The following is a 13,161-nucleotide window of genomic DNA, read 5'->3' on the forward strand; positions in this document are numbered from 1 at the left end:
ATGACTTTCCTGCATATGCTATGCTGCCAGGTTGGAGTACAAAAGGCTACAAAGCTTGTCTTTCTTGCATTATTCATTCTACAAATATTGATAGATTTGGGGGAAAAATTGTGTATCCTGGGTATCGAAAATGGTTGCCAATTGATCAACCATATCGTTCACAAGCTAATTTGTTTGATGGGAAAGAAGAATATGGTCTTGCTCCGATTCGTACCATCGAAACCGAAGTCTTGAAGCAACAAGAAGGGGTAAAGTATGTGTATGGGAAGGCTAAAAAAGTTCCTAAGAAAAAAGGGAGAAAAACTGCCAATGAACTTGATGATGATTGCGATCTAGATGGTGATGATGTTCTTTGGAAAAAGAAAAGTACATTTTTCGAATTAGAGTAGTGGGAGCATAATCCTATTAGACATGAATTAGAGGTTATGTACATTGAAAAGAATATGTGCGATATTTTATTAGGAATCTTTTAGATATGGATAATAGTAGAGATGATGAGAGTGGTAGAAAAACCCTAAAGGAATTGAATATAAAGCCTCATCTTTGGATCAACCCTCAAGGTTACATCCCGCCAGCCTCATACACCATGTCTAATGAGGAGAAAGAAAGATTTTAAAAGTCTTAAAAAAGATGAAAGTTCCTGATGGATTTGGATCTTATTATGTGTGAATCTAAATCAGCGAAAACTTATTAATATGAAAAGTCACGACCATCAGATTCTCATGCAAGATATCCTTCCTGTTGCTTTAAGGGCGTCGAATGACACAAAAGTGATTGACTTGCTTGAGGAGTTCTCAGGCTTTTTTAAAAAGATATGTTCAACTGCTATAGATACCGGAGAATTAGATACCATTCAATCAAAGCTCGTGTTGACACTTTGTAAGATGGAGATAGAATTTTTACCAACATTTTTTACGATCATAGTTCATCTACTAATTCATTTAGTGGATGAGGTCAGACTTGGCGGACCGGTTCATTACAGATGGATGTATCCCATTGGAAGGTGATATTTTTATTATTATTATTATTATATATATATTTATTTTTTGACATTCTAATACATAATGGTTATTATAATTCAAGGTACTTGGCCTTTTTAAAATCTCATGTAAGCAATAAAGCGCAACCAGAAGGTTCTATAGTTGAAGGTTACCTTTTGTGGGGGACAATTGCATTCTGTTCGAGATTTAGAAAGTATTGAAACTATATTTAATAGACCTAGAAGGAATGAAGACGGTGTATCAAACACTGACAACTATCTATATAACTCTGGTGGTCGTGTTGTTGGAAAGAAAGAAAATGTCCGTGTAGATAATACTCCCTCCGTTTTTAAATACTTGCTCCATTTCCTTTTTTGGAAAGTTTTTACAATATTTAATTCATTTCTCATACTTGGTGGACCCAACATAATATTGTTCCACTACTTTTGCTTTTTATAATTTTTTATTCTCCAAACTAATACCCCACTAACTCCATATTTTTATTACTTTCTACAATTTCTCCTAAAACTCCGCGCATGGAGAAATGGAGCAAGTATTAAAAACGGAGGGAGTAAAATTTTAAAGCAAGCACATCGCTATGTTTTACTTCATTCTGATGAACTAACACCAGTTATAGAGTAAGTAGCAATGTAGCATTATGTGTTTTTCAAAGCGTCCAATATTTACTTGTTATTAACATAACATTTGCAATCTCGATAGTGAGTTTTTAAAACAAAAACGGCAAGAGAATGGCGTTGGAGGAAGTCAATCTAATTAGTCTTTTGAAAATCAGTGGATATTTAATGAATTTGCAGATTGGTTGCAAAACCAGGTTATATGCTATGACAATTAGTTTTTTTTTCTTCTAATTTTCATTTTATACAACAATTTTAGTCTAACTATATAGTCCCGAATTATAGGTCCATAATTTAGATGATAGCACGGTAGAAGGACAGTTAAGAAAAGCCTTAGCTGGTGGCTTGAGTAACCGGGTGGAAAGGATGAAAAGTGTTATTAATAATGGTTAAAAATTTGTTATTGTGGATCGTGAGCGATTTCAAAAAACTCAATATTTAGGAATCATGGTGGAAGCCAAGGGCCACAAATATAATGAAAATCTCAAAGAAATATTTAAATTAGATTATTATGGTTCTTTTAAGTTTGTGTTGTTTCGTTGTGATTGGGTCGATATTCGTAGGGGTATCAAAACAAACCGGAATGGAATTGTTCGTGTCAATTTCTCAAAGTTGATGCACATCGGTCAATATTTACATGATGATCCGTTTGTTTTCTCATCTCAAGCAAAGCAAGTTTTTTATGTTGAGGATGTGATACAAAAAGGATGGTGTCTTGTTGTGAAGACTAAGCCTAGGGACTTGTTTGATATAGCTAAATAATTGGCTTAAAACATTTTGGGGATTTTTTTCTATTAGTGTGTGTTTGTTTTTGTTCGAGTTCATAACTTCGATTAGGTGTAATTTTATATTTGATTTATTTATTGAAATTTGTCAAAGTTGTTAATGGAATAAATGTCTTTAGTCAATCTTGTTTCTTATTTCAACTCTTATGGATAGATTTTATTGCTGCTCTTGTTTGTTATTTCAATATTGAATTAAAAGATTGGTTAATTGTCACTGATTTAATGTGTAATTTAGTGGATTATTAGTATTTTTAGGGGAAAAATGAGAAAAATTTATTAAATTACTGTCATTTCTGTGATTAATTTGGAGTTTTTATGTTTTGTTCTTATTCAGGTTGGTTCTAGGCAGTACATTGTCATTCCTGGACGGTGGATTTACTCCTAGAGACTCAAAGGTGCTAATGTCAATGACAAGGTGAGGTTTTAACTTGAGTGTCTATCAATTTTGAGACCGTCTTTCTAGATTATTCTTATTATTAACACAAAGTGGAGTAAACTGAGATTTATGAGGAATGAGGCAACTTTTGTCGAATGTGACCCCATAATTTTCTTAATTTTAAGGCTAGATTTTTGAGTTGATATAAGGCATTATTATGTTACACTCTAGTTTCAAAAGGGGACACCGTGTGTGGAGATATTGGAAGACTAGTGACATATAATCTTTGGATTTCACAAGATGCCCTGAATTAGTTCGAATAATTCAAGTTTGTTGTGAGTCTTGTGAGGGTTTAGACTACAGTGTTTCTGAATTTTTGTATCAATTTCTCATTATTACAAGACTAGTCAGTTTTGAGGAGAGTATTGGTTTAATGATATGCATGTCTATGCAACATTTAGTTGGGAGGATTTTGCTTCAAAATGTAGGTTAATTGGGGTAAATGATTAACTGGACTGTATAAGCCTTCTATTTTTGTTGTAGGTAAGCTTTAGTGTGTTAGTAGATAGTATGCTGAATGCCGGTTTAGCATGTTCATAAATATTAAATTCACACTCTTACTCATTATTAATCTATGGATTTCACGTGGCAGATCCCTTTCATGAAGTGAGAAGGAGACTAGAGAATAAGAAAGAGGTAATTGTTTTTTGTGATATCTATCATTATTGTTTATTTTGTGAATCAACTAATAAATTATTTGTTCAAATTATTGCTGCTACAAGTTATTACCCTAAATTGCTTTGTGATATATGTATACTCTTTGTTGGGGTTTCTTTGTTAATTCCTTGTATGCAAACTGTTATCTTGTCTCTGAGCAAGGAATGTAACAATTAAGGACTACTCCTTTTACCTGGTTGTGACTATAGCTTCTACTGTTTTAAGTATTTTAGGTTGAGCTTGTTGCTTATTCAAGTAAATATTGATATGTTTTGCCCTCTGGATGTGGCTATGTATGCTATATGCTTATAGATTGTCATTTTTAACTGGAAATGAAGATCACTAGAGTAAAAGGGTTATATACATTTTTATCTGTTCAATTTGTGTCAATAATACACGATATGATATTAAATTTAAATTGTATTTTGACTTAGTGTTTTTAGAATGCCACTTTGTAACACCTACATTAGCTAGACGATCCGTAAATTTATTCCCCTCCCTATAACAATGAAAAATACAAAATCTTTGCAACAGACTCATGGTTCCACTCAAATAAAGACCGAATTGGCCATGACTCTGCAAAGTCAATACAAATAATTTTCTAGATGCCCTCCCAATTGCTAGTCTACTTCTATTTATACTACCATTACAAGCATAAAAATGGCAATAAAGCCTTAATTACTACAAGTACTACTTTTGTCACTTTACTACATAAGTCTAGTAGCAAAAAATAAGATAAAGTTGCTTGTCCCCTCCTCCTCAGCGGTCTGCCACTAGGTGAAAAAATGCATTTGGCAGCGGTTCAAACCCGGTCTAAGGCACCGGTTTGAACCGCTGCCTATGTGAGGGGTGCCAAAAACCAAGTTTTGGCACCGGTTCAAAACCGGTGCCATAGGGTGGAATAGGCACCGGTTAACCGGTGCCAAAAAGGCCCACTAAATTTTTTTTCAAAGTTTTTGGCACCGGTTAACCGGTGCCAAAAAACCCTCAAAAATCAATTTTTTTTTTGTTTTTTTTGCTTAAAAATTAAATACACTAAATTAAATTAAAACACAAAATATAAATCAAACATCACAATCAATATAAACGATTCTGTTTAACATATAATCAATAAAATTTTACAGCATAGATCAATAAAAAAAATTACTTATAAATAAAAAAAAATTACACATATAAATAAAAAATATTACAACATCACAATCTAAAAATCCCGATATTCTTGATTCTTGATTCTTGGATTATGTATACCTGCGCAAATTAAAACATCAACAATAAATTGATTAAAATGAACAAGCTGCGAAAAAAATAAAAAAAACCCACAACAGTTAAAAAAAAGAATTAAACCCACAAAATAAATAAAATTAAATTCGATATAAAAAAACCCAGAAAATAAATAAAATTAAATTCGATTAAAAAAAAAACCCAAAAAATAAATCTAACAACATTCGAATAAACCCAGAAAAAAAATTAGAAATCGACAAAAAAATTAAAATCGAACAAAAACCCAGAAAACAAAAAAAATTGTAATCGAAAAAAAAAAATCAAAATCTGAAAAAAAAAATCAAAATCGAAATTGATTAAAAATTTGATTAAAACAAACTTGAAAACAAAAATAAAATAAACCCAGAGATTGAAAAAATAATGAAAATCAAAAAAACCTTAAAATCACGAAAATAAAACCCCAAAACCGCATGCAACTTGAAAAACAAAATCAAAATCGAAATTGAAATTGAAATCGAAAAACAAAATCAAAATCGAAAACAACACAATCAAATTTGAAATTGAAAAACAAAACCCAGAAAATCACGAAAAACAAAACCCAGAAATTGAAAAAAAAATCCAGAAATTGAAAAACAAAACCCAAAAATTGAAAAAAAAAATCGAAAAACAATACCCAGAAATTGAAAAAAAAAATCGAAAAACGAAAATAAAACATCGAAATTACTTGAAAATCGAAAAAAAAACCTGAAAATCACGAAGTCAAAACCCCAAAACCGCATGCAACTTGAAAAACAAAATCAAAATCTAAATTGAAATTGAAATCGAAAAACATCAAAGTCGAAAACAACATCAAACCGCGGTTTTTGGTCTTCGATTTGTTGTTATCTTCCATTTCTTTTTCGTCTTCAAGTGATAGAAAGGAGGAGGAGTTTCAGAAATACATAGAAATGAAGAAGCAAGATCGATGGTGAATTGGCATGAGGAAGAAGGAAAGAGGAGGAGAGGAGAGAGAAAGAGGCGGAGGAGAGGAGAGGAGAGGAGAGAGAGAATAGGGTCATTTTTTAGGGTTTGGGGTATATAAATGGGCGGGTTTTTTTTTAATAAATAAAAACCGGTTCAGTTAGGCACCGGTTCAAACCGGTGCCCTTTTTATTTTTGGCACCGGTTTGAGCTGAACCGGTGCCATTTCTCTTTGTTCAAAAACTTGCTCATTTTTAGGCCGGTTTTTGGCACCGGTTTGGCCTAAACCGGTGCCATTAGGGGGGTGCCTATTTGTATTTTTCTACTAGTGTGCTGCCCCTCCTTAAAAAGGCTACTGCTTGATGGTGTTATTGTCTGATGTAAATCGGGACAGTGGGTGGAGGTGGTTTGTTCATTGCCAGTTTGGACCAAATGAACTAAATATACAAGAGTTTTTTATTGTATTTTGATAATGAATGGAGCTGTAAATTAAGCTAATTTGATTTTTTTCCATTTTAAAAAATTATGCTTTGTTTTTTAATTGGAGGAACTCTTTTGGTGTTAGGTTTTATTTTAGAAGTTAAATCTCTATTTTGTGATGATTGTGAGCTTCATTTCATTGATTATGAGATATGAAGCTTTAGTCAGTTTCCATATTTTTGCATTTTAAAGGAGAAAGATAGGACATGTGTGAATTGCAATATTGTTGATTGGATAAAATTGATGGTTTTTAATTTGAAATTATTGTACTTTTAATCCTCTAACGAAACAAGAACTTCACGTCATTAATTAAAGGAACTCTTTGTTGTTCGGGTTTTGTAAGGGAAAATGTATAAGACATACTTTGTATATTGTAATGCAATTTTGTTGATTGGAGGACTTTGTTGGGCAACACATTTGATACGTAGCAAAATGATTATGTCCTTAAATTGATTGTTAAGGTTAGTAATGCATTTTATGGATAATTTTGATGTAATTACTACTTATATTTGTCATTCTCTTCTGCTTATATTTAGGATTTGGTGAAGGGCTTGCAGTGCTGTCTTTGTAAGCATGCCCCTACTGATTTTTTCTCTGTTTGGTGTACTTGGATTATGAAGTAATTTAATTTGATGTTCTTCTTTCCTAAGATAAAAAAAAAGGATTGTTAAGGTTATCCTACTTTTAAAACCTCAAAAGAAGTTGGATTGATATATGTCTATGTTAGATGTTCTAAGAATCATAAGGGAAATAAAAGGCTTTACCTTTGCCTTGAATTATCCATAACCCTAAAGAGATGGAAATTAGTGACCTAAAAAGTCTTGTGATATAATTGTACTATATGTATAATTAGTAATGGGCCAGAAGGGGTTTAAAATTGGAGATGGGAGAGTATATATGTATAGTCTTATCCATAAAAATGTTCACATGAAGAGGTCATAAAAATGTTGTATTCTTGGTTTGCAGCAACAAGAGAAAAGCTGTTAAGTGTCACAAAATGAGAATAAAAGCTAAGGGTTAGAACTCTCAAACACGAGATTTATTAGTGGCTTGCTGAATGAGCTAGTCAGAGATTTATTTTGCCGTTCTTGTTTATATTATTGTTGGATATCATGTTATTCCAGTTCTAATATGTTGCTATTTATTCATCGTTCTTATATCAGTTTAGATATATTGATCTTTTTGCATCAATTATCTTGTAGTGTTATATATAGTACAAGATGACTTATCAAAGCAAGAGAGGAAAGGAAATACTTGGTGCCACAGCTAAGTCACATGATCCACAATCATCACAGTCACCAAATACAAATGCATCTAAGTTGCACGATCCACTATCATCTGTAAGTGAACTTACTTCCAAACCAACCAAAAAAAAGTTGTTCAATCACCACCAGCCGAGGTTCTTAAGAATAATAAGTGGGGGCCATTTTCTCCACCTGATACAACTACAAATATGCACAACCACCACTTAACAAACTAGAATCTATTTGGAAAAAACGTCCAACTGGATCAACATTAAGTTCAATTAAGGATTCTTCATGTTACTAGTCAAAGAACCTACCCCAACTCTCTTCTAGGGTTCCACCTAATACACCACATTCAAATAAACTCAATTCCATTAACAACCGTTCAGCTTCCTCTCCTACTTCTCACCCACCAGTTCAACATCCTAAACCTGGGAAGGGAGGTTCTCAGAACCTTGGTACTAGTGTCGTGAAAACTTCAGCACCAACTCCATAGTTTAAACATACACAACAATAAAGTGGTGAAAATTCCAATGAGATCCTGAAAAAAGCTAAGTCTCTACGACTAAAGTCACTTCCTGATTGGCCTGTAGACATAAATTTTGATGATAAGGAGGAGGTTTTGACCATAGGTAATCTTTTTACCTTCATCATTTAATTTACTTTATCATTAAGATTTCGTTTGTGGTTGTATAAAATAGATGAGTATTAGTTGCATGATGTTAATTAAAAGCAAAATTAGTTCTTCAAGAGCCCTAAGTCATGTTTTCCAATTAGTAAACTAATGGTTTTTTATTTTTATTGTTTTTGTAGACGCAAATGGTAATACTACATTGGTGAGTGGTATATTTCTACCGATTGACGTTTGGAGGAATAGTGGCGTGAAGTACTATGTTGAGTTCAATGATCTATGCCAACCGATTAGGAAAGGTGGACATATATTGGTTAAATTCATTGGTATGATGGCAAAGATGGAGACTCATTGTCCAGTTTGAGAAAAAAATTGGCAAGCAATCGACAACCAAATAAAAGGAAGGATAGTTACAGATATGAGAGTAAGTACATTGAACACTAGCTTTGCATAAAATATTTTGATCAATTATTAGCTTTTTTTCAAGTAAGACCAATTACAAGTTACTTACACATTTCATAATGTCTTACTATTTAGGACCACTTTGTGATTCTAATGGTGTAGAATATGACAACCAAGCTCTCAAGCGTGCCAATAAAGCCTGGAGACAGTTCAGATTCTCTTTGAAAAAACAACATTACAAGCCATATGAGAAAACAGTGGAAGAGATGTGTAATCAGGAACCACCGCATGGAATATCTAGTAACAATTGGGTAAAGTTGGTGAAGTACTAGGATTCAGAGAAAGCAAAAGTAAACAAAATATTCTCTACTACTAATATATTAATCTTTAATTAGTACATCATGTTCTATATTGTATAATTGATGATGTAATGTCGATTAAATTGGGCCTTGCGTGGTTTAGATTAATATTCATTGTATTTATTATAAAAGTTGGGTTAATAATATATGGTGCTTAAAAAAAAAAGTGTAGCGTGGGTGGTGGCAGCTGCTACTACTGCCATTTTTTTAAAAATATAATAAAATGCTATTCGTAACTGGCGTTAAGATTTTCTAGTTACTATTAATACCTTAATTGTAACCGACATAACTTAATGCAAGTTACGAATAGTATGATTTCTAACTTGAAAATAGACTATTTGTAACTAGCGTTAAGTTTAGCCAGTTACGAATAGTACATTATTTTTAACTAATATTAGCCGGTTACGAATTATTTTCACTAGTTGTAACAGTGGCATTAGCAACCAACAATGTCAGTTACAAAAAGTCAATTTCGCCAGTTACAAATAGCACTTTTTCTACTAGTGAGTCTTGGTTGAATTATTTGACAAATACTAATTGTTTGAATATGAGTGAAGAATTTGTCTATAGCTAGAAAAAAAGCATGAGCCTTCGTGAATCAGCTTTACAGATCTGGCTCTTATAGCTTTGCAAACCAACAAAGCTGATTATGTATGGATTAGTTATATATGTGGCCTTTTATATTTTACTTAAAGAGTGTTAGTCTCAAAAATATAAGAAAACAAATAAATAACAATAACGATTTGTAGCATGAATAAGCTAAAAAAGTACATATAAATGAATATAATTCTTTCTCTTATTCATATACATTCTGTTATTTATAATGCATCTCATTGTTGTCGATTTCTCTTATAATGCTCTTTTTGACATTATTGTTAATAGGAAGATGAACATGGAGAAAAAAAATGAACTATTGCTCTTTGGATAAAAGCTCATACGGGTAAGGACAGAAGCTTTCTTCCCAACACAGTCACCGTAGATTTTGTGGTATGATTCCTGACATAGTCACTGCAGAAATTACGCTAGAGGGTCTGCTAAATGTGTTGCTCTGTTTTTAATCCCCGTGTTCATTATTTAAACTTGGTACAGGATTATGTCAACGCTAAGGTTGAAGATTTGAGGATGTTGTATCCTAAAAAGTCACAACAAGAGCTTGAAGATGAAGCTTTTCACCATACCATGTATTGCGATGAGATTCCGGATCATCCTTTAGGTTACGGACTAGGGGTAAAAAAGGGCGACATTTACAGGGTACGTGGTTTCTTAAGGAAGAAATGTTATGGAAAAGTTTAAAGTAGGATTAATTTCATGGACAATGTTAAAGAATAAGTAACTTCTTTGCACGAAAAAAATGATACACTTGAAAAGGAAAATGAAAAGCTAAAAGACAAGGTCAAACAAAATAATTTACTTCATAAAATGCTTGTTGGACAATTTTTTGATATTGTGGGTGCGGTTCATCAAGGGAATGCTTTTCCAGATCTTCTTAGCAAGACATCTTAATTCTTGGGTATGGCAAACACACAGGTACTATTAAGTCATCCCTATTATTGATATTTAGAGTTGTTACTGATATAAACTTATGGCTGCATGAACTGAGGTATTAGTTTATGAAGATCTCTCTTGATTATTTAGAAATTAAAACTAATATTAGACTTATTTCAAGGTCGTGTTTATAAGAAACTAGGTAGAAGGTTTCTAAGTCTAATAAGTTTGTCACGAACATGGAAGTCTCCTGTTCGATCTCCTTGCAGCCATTTGATTAGTCTTGAATCTGGCGTATATGCCTTTAAGTGCCACAATATGTGACTCATAGCTTATGTAGCTCCTTTCAGCATAGCTTCCACAAGATAACTGCTTCTGTTACCCTGCACGAGCCCTTCACCAAGGTGTGTGCTGCCATCAAGAACAGTTAGCTTCCACTTGAAAAGTGTCTTGTTCCAGCATTTAGACTTCTGAACTTCTAGGATAGAAGAAACACACTCACTACTCCTGTTCCTGATCACATTAACACAGACAAAAATTGAGGCATTTACGGATTCACATGTAAATAAATGGGTGAGAAAACAATCCTTTCTTAGGATAAAAGCTAAAAACATACTAGGCACTAAGTGCCTCGGAACCTATCTGACTATAAGAGCCCACAGTAGGCTAATGCTGGTGAGTCGTACAACCTTAGGCAACATGAGCACATCTTAAAGCCATTTTAAGTTTTAAGTTTAATTAGTATTTTGCTACCAAACTGTCAATTTCTAGAGCATGCTACACCCTTCAAATGTAATCCCCTCCTTAATCTGATGGTTGAGATATGGAGTTGAGTTGAAAACTTGTGTATTTTCCCTTTATCTGCTATTTTTTTTTTGCTCATATGTTTAGAATCTTTGCTGGTAGATACTTCATGCAAAATAGAATCCTTCCTTTACTACTTTTTTTAATGATTCATAATCTAGAGCTTTAGGATTCCGATCTAAACTGAATTCTTGCTGGTCAAGCGATTCTCGATTAGTCGATCTCATGACGTCACTATGAGGGTTTGGTGTTTTGGGTTCACAATAGGGCTGGTGTATAGGTTGGTGTTTCCTTGAATATGAGGAATTAATATTGATGTATGGTGTTTCCTTAAATATGTGCCTTCTTGTCCAACTGAAGGGTTGATCAAACTCAACTATGATGCAGCCCTACACATAGAAGGGTGGGTGGGTGTTGGAGTTATTGCTAGGAATTGGACAGGCGAGGTGTTGTTCTCTGCTTTACAACGTATAAGAGCTCACTAGACCCCCATTGTGGCTAAAGGGAAAGTAGTAGCTATAGCCATCAGACTGGCCAAGTGTTTTGGCCTAGCTGACATTGTCGTAGAATCGGACAGCCAGACTCACATGGCTATCAGACTGTCGAAGGTAGTATACATGGCCATCAGACTGTCGAAGGCTGCAGTCTATTTCACTGATTTGGACGCAATCCTAGATGATATACTATCTTCTTCTACTAGTTTTAACTCTGTTTTTTGGTGCCATGTTAAGCGGGACGGGAATATAGTTGTTCATAATTTAGCCCGTGTCTTACCATATGGCGTTGAACAAATTTGGGATTTCTATTGTCGTTATGAGGTTACTCTCCATGTTTTGGTGGATTCTCTTATAAGGCACCCTAAACGGGGTTTTTAAAAAAATAAAAAAATATGTGCCTTCAAAGTTCAAACAGGAGATCTATTTTATACTGATTTGAAAGTGAAAAATTCTTAATACTTCGTCTACTTGAAACCCATTTTACATGATTCCATATAATATAATGTTTATGACAGTAATTTTTTCATGAAATATTGAGTGCAAAATTCTTGATCTTATTGAAGTATTTATTCTTGATTTTTGGTATCTGAATAACAGATTTAGCTTTGCTCGTTCTTCCTGTTGTTTTGTGTTTAAACCTCATACTATAATATATTATGTTGTGTTAAAATTATTTAATATGTGCTAATTCATTATATATGCAAATTTGGGGATCACAAATTTATGTTATTTCATCTTTAATTGCTATTTGATAAATTTGGAATGGTGGGTTTGATATAGTATTTGATTAACATGTGTGATATAGTTTTTGATTAAGAGCTTTGATAAGATGTATTCTTAATGTAAGGTTTGATTAAGATTTGTGAATCAGGTTGTTGTCATATTAAAATTCCATTCGCATATTGTTTACAGCAGCTGGGTTAATTTGAGTTTATATATTGTTTCTAGGTTTTTAATGTATTTTATTCCAACTGGGTTTTTGAAAATTTTTATTCATAATTTCATTGATTTTTAGTCATAAAGTTTATAAAAAAGCTAGTTTCATCAGTATGTTTAATATTTATATATATGTACTAATTACTTTTTAATTTTATCTTGAAGGTTGGAAAAGGTAATTTGATGAATACATGGAAATGAATTAGGGTGGATATTTTAGAAGAAAAACTAGCGACTACCAAGATATGAGCTGTCATCATCAACGATTTATCAAGTGCAGCTAATTGGGGTTTTTAGTCTTTGTGTTATTAATATATTTTTTTTAGTTGATGCTAATTAAAGTTTTTGTTTTTGACGACCATGTTGTTGATGTTTTTTTTTGTAATTATTTTGTCGGATAGTTTAATTAACTATGAACAAATTACAATGTTGACTAATCGCTAGCTAGCTAGCTTTATCTATCTAGTACATAAATATTTATTATTATGTTTGAATTATATATATATAATTATATATATGCATTGTAATGAATGTAATTTTAATTTTGTATAAAAAAATTACTACAAAAAATATTGTGGACGCTTTTTTACGTTAAGGACATTTGATTTGCATTTTTTAAGAAAATTCCTGACAAAGAAAAAGTGGACGC

General features: G+C 32.7%; 1 long non-coding RNA gene across 1 annotated transcript; it reads left to right on the plus strand.

Annotated features, from left to right (window-relative positions):
- The first annotated feature begins 9,688 nt into the window (after positions 1 to 9,688).
- LOC145559778 (uncharacterized) lies at positions 9,689 to 12,945 on the plus strand. Its single transcript, XR_014092947.1, has 3 exons — positions 9,689 to 9,777; positions 9,880 to 10,041; positions 12,678 to 12,945. It is a non-coding gene; the product is annotated as an uncharacterized LOC145559778 (long non-coding RNA).
- Positions 12,946 to 13,161: the final 216 nt, after the last annotated feature.

This window comes from Chenopodium album, chromosome 9 (assembly GCF_948465745.1).
Source record: "Chenopodium album chromosome 9, dcCheAlbu1.1, whole genome shotgun sequence".
Taxonomy (NCBI): Eukaryota; Viridiplantae; Streptophyta; class Magnoliopsida; order Caryophyllales; family Amaranthaceae; genus Chenopodium; species Chenopodium album.